The sequence below is a fragment of the Culex quinquefasciatus genome, chromosome 2 (assembly GCF_015732765.1).
Source record: "Culex quinquefasciatus strain JHB chromosome 2, VPISU_Cqui_1.0_pri_paternal, whole genome shotgun sequence".
Taxonomy (NCBI): domain Eukaryota; kingdom Metazoa; phylum Arthropoda; class Insecta; order Diptera; family Culicidae; genus Culex; species Culex quinquefasciatus.
Genome location: NC_051862.1, coordinates 43,907,724 through 43,923,082, shown reverse-complemented (window position 1 = coordinate 43,923,082; position 15,359 = coordinate 43,907,724).

Genomic DNA, 15,359 nt, shown 5'->3' with positions numbered 1-15,359 from the left:
GTATGGACAGCTGCCAAAATTGTATGGAGACTTGTATGGGTGAACCAATGACACAAAATAGCATATTTGGTCATAGGGAAGGCCCCCACAAAGTTTGAGCCAAATCAAAAAATACAAATAAAATCCATTTCCGGTTTTGGTAGAGAATTGCTCCACTTTTAACGAAAAATAATCCATTTCAATATTGATTTTTTTTTTTTTAACTTACACTGTTCATTATGCACTCATTTGAGTGCTAAAAAGTTCAAGGTTCAAAAAGTTCAAAGGCGGCAAATATGGAAAAGTTATACTTTTTGCCATTTTTTTGGGTTTTGAGTAATAGCGAATATCTTAGTATTAGTTTCAGTTTTCAGTTTTCAGTTTTCTGTTTTCAGTTTTAATTTTTCAGTTTTCAATTTTCGATATGCAGTTTGCAGGTATTTTCGCGAATGTTCTAATGTTAGTACCACGCCCTCAAGTTTCACACCCCTCCCACATAAACTTCAAAAAATATTTGAAACGGCCTTAGAATAAATGATAAAAAAAACAAAATTCGAAGAGTTTCTAAGTAGTTTTTACATCTCTTCACAATTCTATCCCCCCAGACCCAATGTCACCCCTGATGACGGTACTTCTAATTCGATTGATATACTGAAATTCGATAATTTTCTTTGTTCTAAAAATTATATCTCAGAATCCTGTGAACCACCATGGAACTCCCAGGCCGAATAAGAGCCAAATCAGAGCAGTTTTCATTGTGATCCTGCTGGTTTGATGGGGAATTGTTGTATTTAGGGGCAGGGGGGGGGGGCAGAGGGCCCATGGGGGCAGAATGGGTCACCCTTGGTTTTGGGCTTAAGAATGGATTTAGATCAACTGTAAGGTTTTGGGCTTAAGAATGGATTTAGATCAACTGTAAGGCAAGGGTCTTATAAAGGAGGTCAAATAACATCACCACACCGAAAACGACGTTTGAATTCATTGTATGTTTCGTATTATGAGCAAAAATGTAAATTTATTGAAAAAACCACGCAAATGTTGTTTATTTCAAGGCTCTTGAAAAAGCTTTCTCGAAAGTTAAATTGTTTGAAAAAGTTTGTTCAATGTTTATAATGTTACCAGGAGCTATTACGAAGGTAATCAAACAACAACGGAAACTCAAATCAATTTAGAGGCTTGGTGGTGGAAGTGTTAAATTAAAATCCACTTGGGGGCAGAATGGACCACCTTTTTCCTGCCATATAAAAACAATCAAAAGTTATGAAATTTTGGTTAAATGGATTATGTCGCTCCTGGAAGGTTCACAAATCACGTTTAATGCAACATTAGTTGAGTTTTTAGTTGATTTGATACTTATTTGTAAAAAAAGTGTCTTATTTCCCTGCCCCTAGTAAGGCCGCTGCTAATATTTTTCAAAGTTTATGTTCTTAAGCATTTTGCAATAATTTTTTTATCCAACTAGTTATAACTAACACACAGGTCCATCCTTCCCAAATCCCTTAGTCCCACTTACCCCAGTTCACCTCCCAAAGTGTCAACGGTTTGATTTATTGGCGGTGTATTACGTGTCACATTTGCTGTGGACATTTGCACCACGATGCATCGTCACCGCCATGCCAGAGTGCATTTCGGTACCTACTCTACAAACCGTCGACCGTTTGGCGCGAGAAATTGCATTTTCCCTGAACCACGACGCGCAGTGATTGGCGCGTTTGGATCCTTTTGCAGGAAGCACATTTCGAGGGTTCGGTCGGTTCGGCACACGGTTTTCGAAAATAATCAAGAAAATTAAATGAATTTATTTGTTTTTCACGCACGACTCCTACTGGCGGATGGGTTCTTTTCGGTGGGAGTTGGGTCTGGTTTGGAGTGTGTTGGAGTCACGATTTATACGATATTTACAGTGAAATATGGTGTGCATTTGGGTGGATTGGATGGCCGAATGGTTTAGGACATGGCATCGGCAGATTGGCACCGGTAATCGAAGAGCTATCGCCGTTGAGAGTTGCGACGAACGTAAAATGGCGCCATTATTCCAGCAGTTCGTACCGCTGTCAACCGCTTGAGTTCATCCTCATCCGTTTATGCAAACTGCAACCACAACACGTAAACAGCCACCAGCGAAGAAGCACAAGTACAAGTGAAATCACCATTATCATTATCGTCATTTCCATTTCATTACGTCCTCTCACGAGAGTGCATCCTCCCTCACATGATGTCCTGGTCGCATGTCCTTACGAGTGTTGTTTGGACCCCCGGCAACGACCATCACACAACACATAAAACATCCCATCCCAGCTGAGATTCACGTGGCACGACAACAGCGTCTTGTAGGGAAGCTTGGAGTCATTCAAGGTGATTTATTTTCAATATCTTGAGAATGTTATAGCTTATTTTATTTTAAAGGTATCAACCAACCCCTACAAATTTAGATGAATTTCCCCAAACTTCCCCTACAATCCTCTGCTGCAACATAGTGGCGGAAAAGCGAAACTGTGCAAGGAAGGAAAAACTTTCTGCGAACCTCTTCGGGCACTGCTTCCGGGCATCTAGTCCTGTGGATCCTCCTTCCTCCCAGTGATGGAAGGCAAAAGCTAATGCGACACAAACTGTTTCCCCTTGGGGAGGTAGTGGGACTTTTCTTTTTTTCTCTAGAATTCTCTTCTTTTGTTTTTGCAGAATACGTTGTATTGGTGAAAATGGAATGTATTACAAAAAAATGGTGAAATAAATCGCCAAAAAGAGTTTTTTTTTTTTTTCAAATTGGCAAAAAGGATCACTGACTATTATTATATGAGATATCAAATAGGTGGTGAGATTGGCCGAATCAATTTCTTAGATTTTAACAATATCTCAGAATCTAATAATAAAAATCAGTGAAACTTTTATGGAAAATCATGCTTCCTAAACAAATCCTGACCCATTAAATGTTATTTAAAGTTGAGGTCAATGCTGTCCGATAATGTCGTCCCATTATCAACATATTTTTAATTTGCAATCTAAACTGACGGTACTTTTTTAATTATCTCCTTGCGGAGTTAATAATAGTTTTTGTAAATACACTTTTTTTATATCTGGAGATACAATTGAAATAAGCATTTCTGGAAACCTCCTTGAGTCAGGGGTATTAAAAAACATCCAAAACCCAAAAACTGAAAATTTGGTTTATTGGACCTTTTCAAAAAAACTCCAGATTTTTTTTTATATTTTTTTAATATACTAGAAGTTATGAACATAGTGGAAATCATGAACAAGCTTGATCATCCCCAAAATTATTTTTTCCGAGAAAACCGAAAAAAAATCTATAAATTGTGAAATATGAGGAAAAGGAAGGAAACAAACATGAAAAACTAAATTTTGTGTTCATAATATTGCATCCATTATTCAGATGACGATATCAATGGAACTGCAGGACCCATTTTAAATATCATTTAATTATGAATTCTAGTACGTTTTATTTGAAACCTCCCTGACACTAGAAAAACTCTAAAAACTCTAATTTATCTATATTCTGTTAATAAATTTGGTAACGTTTTAGCTGATTTGAAGGATTTTTTAAAAGAACATAATTTCAAAACACTAAATTTTCTCGATTAACTATAAATTTTTTCGCCAATTTTTAACGTGCCACTAGAAAATCTTTTCTAAAATTTTAAAAATTTCTACAACTACTCTTGCGGAAACTGCCAAAATCACAAAATTTCGTGAAATTTCAAGGGACTTAGATCTTAAATATTCTAAAATAAAAAAAATATTCGCTCTACAGCATTGCATTGGCGTTCTCGATTGCAAGATTCCTACTCGAAACTTAGGTGTCCGAAGGCTTGATTGTTGAGCAATTGCAAACCTCTTTTTACACCTCAGCTTCCATCCACCCCGGGATTTGAACTGACGACCATTGGATTGTTAGTCCAACTGCCTACCAGCGACTCCACCGAGGCAGGACCCAGGGAGACGACACCTACACCTGGATTGAGCTAACGACCTAAGGCGTCATCCATAAAGTATGTCACGCTCTAGGGGGGGAGGGGGGGTCTGAGATAGTGTGACATTGCGTGTTATAAGTATAGGGACAGCGTGACAAAGGGGGGGGGGAGGGGGGTAAATTTTGGATGATTTTAGCGTGACGTACTTTATGGATGAAGCCTAACCTCTTTAGGTTAGACCGGGGCCAACATTTACTTCCACGTCCGTAGGAAATATTCTTAAAAGGCCTAATTTTGAGATCAAAAGTAATATTTAGAGGCCAAATTAATTAGGACTTTAAAAATAAGGTTTTCAATTTTCAATTTCCACGAAGACTGTTTAATAGAGTGTAACAAAAATGACTTTTTGGCGGGCATTCAAGGGTTTGTTCCGGTGGGCATACTAAGCCCAAATCCAAAATAGGAGCTTGATTGGACGTAACAGGATCTGGCGTTTGCATTTGAATTTTAAATGAGATTTAATCCTTAAAAAAAGATTTTTTCAAAAATGTCACTTTTTGAGGCATTTTGGCCACTGAAGCGTTTATTTTCAACACCATTGGCATGTAGGCCATCTTTTGATATAACATAACATTGAAATTTGGAGCACCCTGCAGCTCAGTACAGACCTTCAAAGTTTGTAATATTTTCAAAAAATTGACTCCAGCAAAATAAAATGGAGCCTAGGGCGTCGCGAAGCGCGACGCATATCTTTTTTGCCGGGGCCAATTTTTCGAAAAAAAAAAATTGAAAAAATCTTTGAAAAAAAAATTGGGTTAAATCCCATTTAAAATTCAAATGCAAAGCGTCAGCTCCTGTTACGGCCAATCAAGCTCAAATGTTGGATTTGGGCTCAATACGCCCACCGCAACAAACACTTGAATGCCCGCCAAAAAGTCATTTTTGTCACATCCCCCAATTTAATCAAACTCATAAATTTCCGTAAAAATTTCACGTGTGTTAGAAAACATCTTAAATCTTCTAAAAAGGCTTTATTTTTGCAAGCTCAAAAAAAATAATTCAAAGAACTCATTAATTTCACGGAAATTTCCAAATTTAACAATTTTTACGAATTTCACGCTCTCCGTGAAAATTCACTATATTTAGTCATCTGTTACGAAAGGAAAATACAAAAAAGAAATCAATTGTCTCTAATTAACTCTATTCAGCTTCCATGGATTTAACGTACTACATATGAAATAGGAAAAAATGGTTCAAATTATTTAATTTGTAAAAACAGAAGCAAAATACCAACTTAACTCAATTACTAGTTTTAAAAACACTTTTTTTTGTTGCGCTTCAAAAACTTATCTTAAACTCTCAAATTCCCTAAAAATTCAAGCAATATCGAAATCAGTCACGATACTTTCTCCACTATAAAGACATCTTGATTCCGCTCGTTGCTCCGCAAGCTTTACGATTATGGCGCATGCATCGTGACATCTCATAGAGAGCAAGAGCCCCTTCCAAGAAACTGTAACTCGTAACGTCCAGAAGGGACAACATCCCCAAACATGCTGGCAAGCGTGGTCTTAGGTCAGTCCAAATCTTGAGACGTTTGAAAATTTCATCCCTTTCTACAAACCTAGAGTCCAGTCATGTCCAAAGCTTCCAGAGGGAGGAAACATCCAAAGTCGTTAGAATCAAATTTTACGGCGCTGGGAAATGGGGCAGAAGGGTTTTCCGGCTCAATTTCGGGAATGGGACTTTAATATTCGATATGATGGTGAACGCTGATGAGGGCGATAATTTGATTATGTTTACTGAATGAATACTTTTGGGGATAAATTGAGCGCCAGGGTGATCAATCATTCGTGGCTTTTCAGTAGGAGATATCAGGTGTTGTGGAAATTGTTTACAAATTTCTATCAATCAAATTTGTATATTTTTTTGTGTGATTAAAATGTTATTTTTAAACTGTGCTTAGAAAAAGTATAGACAAGTTGATCGAAAAATCAAAGCTAAGAAGATCATAAAATTAGTTTAATCTAGCGAATCCATAAAATCTGTTGCTTAACAAACTCCATCATAATAAATTACTTCGAATCCAAGTCGCACACATGTCCTCTGCAACAACAAAGGACAAGTGCACCCATTTAGAAGGTTCAACTCTGTGCACGTGCAATTTAATTACCTAAGTGTTTTTGCATGCTCTCATTTCGGTTGGTCCTTTCAGAGAGCTAGCGAGAGAAGAAGAAAAAAATCGTGTAAAATGTATATGCTACCACCTCAACATGCTCCGGCAGCGATACATATATTCACTTCGAATGACGTTTCTTGTTGGTCGTTGTTGCAGTTGGTGTAGCCTCCGGATGAAAACAATAGCAACAAATGGGGATATGGCGTGAGTAGAGAGTGCCGTGGTGGTGTAATATAATGGATTACAATCGGGCCACTTTGGTGATAATAGCGAAAGGTAGGGATTTTCAAATTTGAATTTTATCTTCTATCTTCTATTTTTTTTTATCTTTTATCTGCTATCGTCAGTCCTCTATTGTAATAATTTTAATTAAGTTTAACACCCCTACAACACACTCCAGAAAACCACGTGCGCACATGCAACACCCCCAAGTTTCAGTGTGTGACACCACAGGGTTGATCCCACTGCAAGCTTGAATCAGAATCCACCACAGTTTCCTCCCTCCTCAACATATTCCCTCGCAACACCAACAAACGATCACGAGCGAAGTAATTTGATTAAGTTGCATGCTTTAAATCTCACTTTTTGCCATCGCGATACATGTGTACACATGGGTTACATCGGGAGCAAATCCCAACATCGCCAACCCCATGGACGTGCATAAATTCTGGAAGATTTCTGCTCGAAAGAAAGTCCAAGCCGCAAAAAAAACAACAAGATTGCCCAGAAAACCAGAAATATAAACTAACGACTGCAAATCACGTCCGCCAAATTAGCTCGATAAATTTCCATTAACATGAGCTTGTTGCGGTTTCGATGGTGGTTTTGGAACATACTCCGGAAACATTGCTGCAGCAAACACAACCAACCCACCCCCACTTCACACGTGGCACACAAATCCCGACAGTTCTTTTTTCTGGTACAGGCCAAAAGTGCATCCTTGTTTCGGCACAACTATCACCAGAGAGAGAGAGCGAGGGGCACCGGGCATGACACCGTGGAAAAGTTACGACCATCGTAAAAATCTTGCCACCGCTCATTATGTGCATAATTACTTCCAATTTGCGTGCGCGTGCTTGGCGGAAAGAAAAGAAAAGCATCTTCAGGAAATATTCAAAAACTTTCTTTAAAATGCTTCCTTTTACGAATTGTGGTTCTTGAGCTATTGCCGTTTGAAAATAGAGATTTTTTTTTTCCAAAAAAAAGCGAAAAAACGATTTTTGGGAGTTACAAAAATGGAGGGGGTGGTCTGATTTGGATGAAATTCAAGGTTCTTGCATCTTTTGATAGTATCAACAACCCTGCCAAATTTGAGCAGGACAGAATTTAAAATTTGCACTTTTCTTTGCATGCTTCACATGGAATGATTCTTATTCAAAATTATAATCATCAATATTATGCAACAATTCGAACGTAATAAATTATTGCGCAAAAAAATAGCATTGTAAAATTTTCTGGACAAGTAATCATAAATTTCAAATATGTACATTAAAAAAATTGTAATCCACAATTACAAAAATGCAATAAAAAATGTGAAAGGGGATTTAATGCAGAATTACATAATCCCAGATTACAATAAATTGAAAATGTGATTTCAGAATATGTGAATACTTGATTACAAAAACGATCAAAAAATAGACTGTTAATCATTTATATTTTTAGAGCATGAGAGACCACCCATGGTTGTCCTTCTCCGTTGCTGAACTGGACCGTAATATCCTATCAGCACAACCGGTCAAACGCTTCAACGATCAAATGATGAAAAGATAAAACATCACGGTCATCAAAACTAGAGCCGATGCGAAAAGGAAACAGTCATTGGCCACCAACGGCGCCCGCCATGTCAGTTTGTAGATCTCGAAGGATTGGGAAGGGAATGTTAGTTAGCACAGGCTGCTACCAAGGGTGGGTTCTATACGATATTCGAACCCCCGCTTGTGCCGGAAAACTACTTCTACTTGGGATTTTGTTAGTGGGTAAGGGCAATGGCCAGGATTCATCATAGAGGATGATGATGTGGCCCAATAATCAATGAATTTCGTTGAATGGGGTGATGTATTATGTATTCTCAAGGCACACAATCGGATGATGCGAATGAGACCATTCCCGGTTATTTGGTGTTGAGTTTAGCATAAATGATTCAATCTTAGACAGCCGGCTGTGGAAAGATAGAACCAAATTTATGTGGAATTAAATGGTAAAATATTATACTCATTCCAACATATTTACGTAGAGTTGTCCTGAGACTATTTATACTTTTAAATTAATATAAGATGAGCGACCAATTAATGACTGATGAGTTATGATGCTATCTGAAGGACTTGAACAATCGCGTAGAAACAATATTTGTCGCCGTGATTCGCGGGAAACAAATAGTCGAATTGAATGATAACTTATATTTTGCTTACGCAATTTAGAACAAATCTTCACGTGAAACTATTGCAAATCATAGTACAAAGAAACCCGGCTGTGATGTGTATCAAATACATGACTAACGAGAAAAACGATCGCGATATTCGAATCTATCAATCTATCTGGGTAGATAAAATGCGTCAATAGAATAGAATAGACAAACATATAAGTCACCACAAAACGGACTGGTTCAGCAGTCATCGTGGCAACCAGAGCTAGCCTCACCTTCACACACACGCATGCACTCACCCGAAAAACACACCGACGACGATCGACGAAAACTAAACGCGAAAAAAACATGCGTCCCGACGAACAGGCTTCGCGAAACGGACTGGCCCAACTCCAGTTAATCATTTATATTTTTAGAAAAAAAAATTAAATAATGTAGATCCACTTTTGCAGCTTTGCATACAAACCTGAATTTGAACGATAGAGTTCCGATGACTTGTATTTATACTGTGAGCGTGATAAAATTTTTAAATTTGAAAATAACGCAGAATCATAACTTGCAATCACGCAATCCAACGTTCCGGAACAAAAATCCAATCCAGTCTGGCATATTTCAGTGTCGTTCACTAATTTCTCACCGGGATTGTGAGACCTGGCCAGCGTCCCGAAATGAAGGCAAACAAAAAATTGCACCTTCACTTTGAAATACGACCGCATCATGATTGCACATACGAGACAGAACTCATGTGAGCTCATCTCCAACATGACTCGCCAGCGTAGGTCTCCTCCGGAAACGCACCTGGCAAAGCTGGCTCTGAACGGTGAATCTCGACCCGCAAGAAGCGAGACAGTTTGACTAATTGCTCTGGGCCTGCTACCTCGGTAAAAATTGCGCCAATTTGAGAGATCCGTTCCGGAAAATTCCAATGTGGTCCCCAAAGCCGAGGGCTTCCTCGCTGGGGTTTGCTCCAAAACCCGGAGTAGGCTTAGACAATTTGGAGGAATCTTTTTTTTTAGTCTACTGATGATGATTCTACATTGTATCCTGTGATTTTTTGAAAAGCTCATGGACCCAGTAGGCTTACCCCATCCAACTGGCTCCATGGCCCACTGTGTTGGCGGAACTCGGACGATAACAACAACGAACGCAGAAACCGGTCCACAACCGGTCGCCGCCCGGTGATTGGGATGATTTCGAATCGGTTCTAATTGACGTTAATTGTTGGCCGGATTTGATTAGACGCACCGGCGACCGGTCAGCCGCCAGAGGAGCAGCCCAATTTGGATCTGGATGGAGGGGGTTTGATGGTTATCAAGTCCGGAGCGATACTTTTTTCCAGCTCGACACTTTTGTTATCTGAACCGGGGATCTTGTGCCGTGGTGGGTGGCTGATTGACAGAGCAATGTGACAGTGAGTGAGCTATGGGCGATGAAGAAAGAGAGCGCTCTGGCTGAATGTTTGTGCACGCTAATTGATTGATTAGCCTAGTTTTTGGCAGCATATCACAGTCCGGTGACACAAAAAATTTAAAAAAAAAGTTCAAAAGGAGTTTTTTTTAGATTTTAAACAATAATTTAGAACTCTATCGTTTTTTTAAATAGGTCCTATAATCATATGAAAGACAATAGTTTATAGGACCTATTCAAAAAACACTCTAGAACTGTTAATAGTTTATCGAATGTTTGAAAAATCAATAAATCAATAAATATAATAGTTTTTCAACATTTTGTAGAAAAGCATTAACCCATAAAATCCACAAATTTGAGACCCATTTCTCTCAGTGATGTGAACTAACAAAGAATTTCTACATAACAATGACTACAAATTTTTAAACCAGTTAAGTTCACGTTAAAATAAGGTTTCTTAAGTAGTTCAATAGTTTTTATTGCAGCCATAGGGAAAATTCTCTTTCAGTTGTATATTTTTTAACAAGAGAAAAGCAACGCCTTTTATTGACAAAAAAACGACATTGATTTATCTAGTAATTCGAAAATTAAACTAAACAAACATACCCCTCTACCACTAGTACGATAACCCAAACAAAAATCAACCTTGCACAGCGTGAGTATTTTCCACCAGTCCAGAACCCACGCTGCGTTGGCAAGTGACTAAATTGCATACATATAATGTCTCCCAAAGGAGCAACAATCACAACAAGAGCTAGAACTAGCAAAAAACACACAATTCTTCTGTTGAATCTCAAAAAACAGGTCCTCGCACTTTAATCGTACCCGTTCGATGCTAACGCTCAACAAAACTTAGGGGAAGCTTCTCTGTCGCCTTCTGCCAGTCATAGACAATCCACCCAGCAGTCATCATCAATATTCCGTGCTCGTTACAGCGATCTAATGGGCACGATTGAGTTGCTCAGTTACCCGAAAATACATACCTCGGTCTCGGGGTTGATGTTCCCCCTGCTGCTAGGCTGCGCTGAGTGGGCATATGAATATAAAACATATTTATGACACCGACGAGAGCGTGCGATTTGAACGTTAAACAATGTTCCGCGATGTGATAGAGAGGAATATGGGCAGAAGTGACACTCACTCTTTTATCATTGCTACGATGAGATGTGAGAGGGGTGCAGTGGTGTCAGATTATAAGGAGAACTGGAAAATGAAACAATGTTCTGAATCATCACCTGACTCTGACTCTAACTCTAACTCTGACTCTGACTCTGACTCTGACTCTGACTCTGACTCTGACTCTGACTCTGACTCTGACTCTGACTCTGACTCTGACTCTGACTCTGACTCTGACTCTGACTCTGACTCTGACTCTGACTCTGACTCTGACTCTGACTCTGACTCTGACTCTGACTCTGACTCTGACTCTGACTCTGACTCTGACTCTGACTCTGACTCTGACTCTGACTCTGACTCTGACTCTGACTCTGACTCTGACTCTGACTCTGACTCTGACTCTGACTCTGACTCTGACTCTGACTCTGACTCTGACTCTGACTCTGACTCTGACTCTGACTCTGACTCTGACTCTGACTCTGACTCTGACTCTGACTCTGACTCTGAGACTCTGACTCTGAGACTCTGACTCTGAGACTCTGAATCTGAGGCTCTGAATCTGAGGCTCTGACTCTGACTCTGACTCTGACTCTGACTCTGACTCTGACTCTGACTCTGACTCTGACTCTGACTCTGAGACTCTGACTCTGAGACTCTGACTCTGAGACTCTGACTCTGAGACTCTGACTCTGAGACTCTGACTCTGAGACTCTGACTCTGAGACTCTGACTCTGAGACTCTGACTTTGAGACTCTGACTCTGAGACTCTGACTCTGAGACTCTGACTCTGAGACTCTGACTCTGAGACTCTGACTCTGAAACTCTGACTCTTAGACTCTGACTCTGAGACTCTGACTTTGAGACTCTGAATCTGGGGATCTGAATCTGAGGCTCTGACTCTGAGACTCTGACTCTGAGACTCTGACTCTGAGACTCTGACTCTGAGACTCTGACTCTGAGACTCTGACTCTGAGACTCTGACTCTGAGACTCTGATTCTGACTCTGACTCTGGCTTTGAGTCTGAGACTCTGAGACTCTGAGACTCTGAGACTCTGACTCTGACTCTGAGACTCTGACTCTGAGACTCTGACTCTGAGACTCTGACTCTGACTCTGACTCTGACTCTTTGGCTTTACCTTTGAGATTTTGACTTTAAGATTTTGACTTTGAGATTTTAACTTTGAGATTTGACTTTAAATTTTTTTTGTAAATAACAAAAGAAAATGATAAAATACATAACACTTTACTTCAAATTACATTTAGTGTGCAAAACTGGCATCACTTATCCAATATCAGACCAACACTTGTCTCTAGACATCATTACTCACAACATCACAATAAAGTGCAGCAAAAAACATTTCCCGCTCGTTCCATATCATTTACAATACCAAACTAAACGGGAAAGGAACAAGTGCCAACCACTGCACCAGCTCAACACTTGACAGTCGACCCTACCACGCTGGTCCAAGCCCGTCGAAAATCAAGTGCTAAATAATAGATGAAAGCAATAGTTTCCCTCCGCTTGCCATCTCGCAAGTAAATTTGGCCGAACGACGCGGACGCACCACTTTTGGTATCTGGTGGGAAAATCTTGTTTCCCAACCAGCGGAAAAGGACTCAAACGAGGGGGAGGACAGCACCGAAATCCACTTGTTCTGTCGCGTTTTGGGTTTTCCATGTGATAACGAAATGGAAAATAGTCCCACGATTGAATTAAATGTAGCAAATCCGCGCAGATCTTTCCCTTCGCTGGTTCCCGCTGCTCAGGACCTAGGACATTCAAGGAACATTGGAGGACTTACGAAATTTACGATTTAATTAGGGTATGGACTACTTTCATTTTCTTTTTTCTATGAGCAAAAAAAAAGAGGAAAAATGTGCGTGGGAGTGCTGCTTCTTGCAAATTTGGAATCTGGCTCTGGGCTTGGCTCGAGAGGGGTGCAATTTAATTTCATAAATATACATTTAATAACAAAAGCATTATCCAATTTGGTAAATTGAATGCTTTGTGCTAACTGTGTGCCGTGGTGACTGCCAGAAATCGTTACTCCCAATGTGGTTGGGAGTGGGTTTAGATTGAATTAAGCCTGGAATTGCTAGTGATAATGTACTAAACGTTAATGATGGTTGAGTTTGGCGAAAAGTTGTGCGAGCGATGTAATGAAATGTGCATGATTTCAGTTGTTTTTTTATTTTTATGATGTTTTAAATGAAAGCATAACAGTTAAAAGATAAACCAACACCACTCAAATTTAAATTATAATTTTTAATCAACAAGATTCGAACCACTGACCTGATTGTTAGTTGTTGTTAGTGTTAGTTGTTAGCCGGTCCGATTCTATTACATTGGTATTCCATGAACTAACAAATCCATCTCATGGATGGAATCAACAGTGGTGCACTAAGGTGCAGATATCTCTTTTGGAAATTATGTTCTTTACCTTTCGAGAAGTCCTAGCATTAATGCACCTACCCTACGAGCAACCTGCACCGATACTCGAATTGGTTCGCAAAACAACATTCTCGTTTTTACGATATTTCGGAAGCGGTAGCGGAGATGGGCCATAAATGGCAAATGAAGATTGAATAATAAAATGGTGTTTGCCATGATGAATAATTTGTAGGTCAATGAATTTCTCCATCAATCCGAACGTTCGAGCGGAGGAGATTCCCAAGCACCGGTGGTCTGTACATCGCTCTTTTATCGATAACAAACACGCCATTTCTAATCCGATCTCGTAAAAACGGTAGATACCTGTTAGTGTTCCTCTCGTTCCCCCGTCAAGTCCGCAAGCTGGTAACCATGGAGGTGTCGGCGAGAGTGATTTAGTAGAGGACCAGGGATGTGCCATTTCGTATGGAATTACTTTCAGAAAAGCGGTTAATTGCCGATTGGGAAAGCATACAAATGAAACTGATTGTTGGTCAGATGAGAAAACAAGAATGTTTGAGACTTTTTCTTCTTATTTTAACGAAATCTCTACACTTAACATTAGTAGACATTGCACTATAGTTATTGTTATTACAAACCTTAAAAAAACACATAAACACAAGACCCACTAACTGCCTCAATGTCATCGCAACAAAACAAATACTTTTGTCATTCTGCTTCGTCAGTGAGGCGCGAAACACGCCAGACGGATCGCCACGTGGCAAGCCGAGAGAGTCGCGTGCGGTGGCACTTGCAGTCATCAACGGGCACTTCAGGAAAACCAACGGAAATCCAACGGGGAAAAGTTGATACACTCGCTGCACAGCACAGAGTGACCTCATCCACTTGTTATCCCGCATTACTGCTCGGCGCACCCTGGAAAGAAGGCTGGCAAGGACAACAAATTATCGGATCTCCGGAGCGGATCATCGACGGTTCTGGCGGCCGACCAAATCCCGTTCGATCATCCGATGGATTACATGAATAATTTATCACCACCGGAGGAGGCCATGTGATTGTTGCTCTTTTTTCGTTGTCGCCAGCTGTGTCTTGTTCCAGGGTACGACTGTGGCTAACCCTTGGCTTAGAGGTACCTTATTTTACATCGATGAAAACTAAAGAATAGATTAAAAAACATCCTTATTGCATTTTTTTAAATAATATAGAAAACAATATTCTTTTTAAATATAGTGAATTTTGTAAATTGATTGATAAATATTGTATTGAACTAGCTGGTCTAGCTAAAAACTTTTTATATCTTCAACACTCCAAAACCAGAGCCATCCAAATCAGTTGGAACGCTAACTTCAATTCGCTGGTTCTCGACCGTAACTTAACCTATTCGATACCTTTTTCCATTGATTTGTAAAAATGTCTAGATAAATCTAGAATTATTCAGAACTGGATCAAATATGTTATTCCAGCGACAAAGAACATCGTTCCAACTCTTTTTTTTTTTGCGTGTTTAACCCTCTACAACCCATCCTCTCCTCTAGACGGGCTTCGATTAAAACAATCGCCAAAAATCTGTTTTTCAACCAATTTTGTATCTTTAAAATGCACTGGAAAAAAGAACTCTTAAAATTAAAGAAAATTTTAGGATTGGAAGTTTTACTTGTTTTATGTAACTTAACCAATGTTTTTAAAAATGTTTTTTTTTTAGGGGTCCACTTTGACTGTCGTTTACTAACATTTCCTAAACTTTAAGTAAAAAGTAGTATTTCTTGCTGTGTCCCATACGATGCATCTACGTATTTTTTACAATTTCAATGATAATGGTTCCGTTCTATAATAGAAAATGTGAAAAACAAGCATAAAAATATAAAAAGGACTATAAAGACATGAAAAAATTAGATAGGCTAAATGTAACGATAGGAAATGGTACACCGAAAAAATACTGTAAATTTACTCGACAAGGAAATTACACGTAAAATCGTGTTTTAACGTATGTATTTTTG